A 525-nucleotide genomic window follows, 5' to 3' on the forward strand; every position below is an offset into this window, starting at 1 on the left:
TCAGCTGAGGGGAACCCAAGATTACCCTCCCTCTCAATCACTTATACTCCATTCTATTAATTTATTTTTTCATGCTGCCATTTCCTCCTCATGTGCTATTTAATTGATTTATGTATCCTGACTTTGACTCATAGCCTTTATCCTCCTGCTAGAATACTAGTGCCACAAGAGCAAAGACATTTGTCTGGAACCTCCCTAGGAGTGGTTCTCATACAATCACTGATTGATGCTGGGGAGAAAGGTACAGAGCCCCTAGCCTCATTTCGTGACTACGCTGCAGGGCCATCTCAAGTCTAGAGTTCCACATTTGCTTGGCCAGGTTCGGGCTAAGTATCACAGTCCAACTTGGCTTTCCCAACCTGTTTCCCTCATCCATCACAGGTGCTGTTTTTTGAGGACATTCCCCAGTAATGCCCCCCTGCACACAAACATCCATCTTAGATTCTCTTACTTAAAGAGCCTGATCTAAGACAAATCTACCCCTAGGACATAGAAATAACTCTCAATAGATAACCTCTGTAGGAA

The sequence above is a fragment of the Hipposideros armiger genome, unplaced genomic scaffold, assembly GCF_001890085.2.
Source record: "Hipposideros armiger isolate ML-2016 unplaced genomic scaffold, ASM189008v1 scaffold_742, whole genome shotgun sequence".
Classification (NCBI taxonomy): domain Eukaryota; kingdom Metazoa; phylum Chordata; class Mammalia; order Chiroptera; family Hipposideridae; genus Hipposideros; species Hipposideros armiger.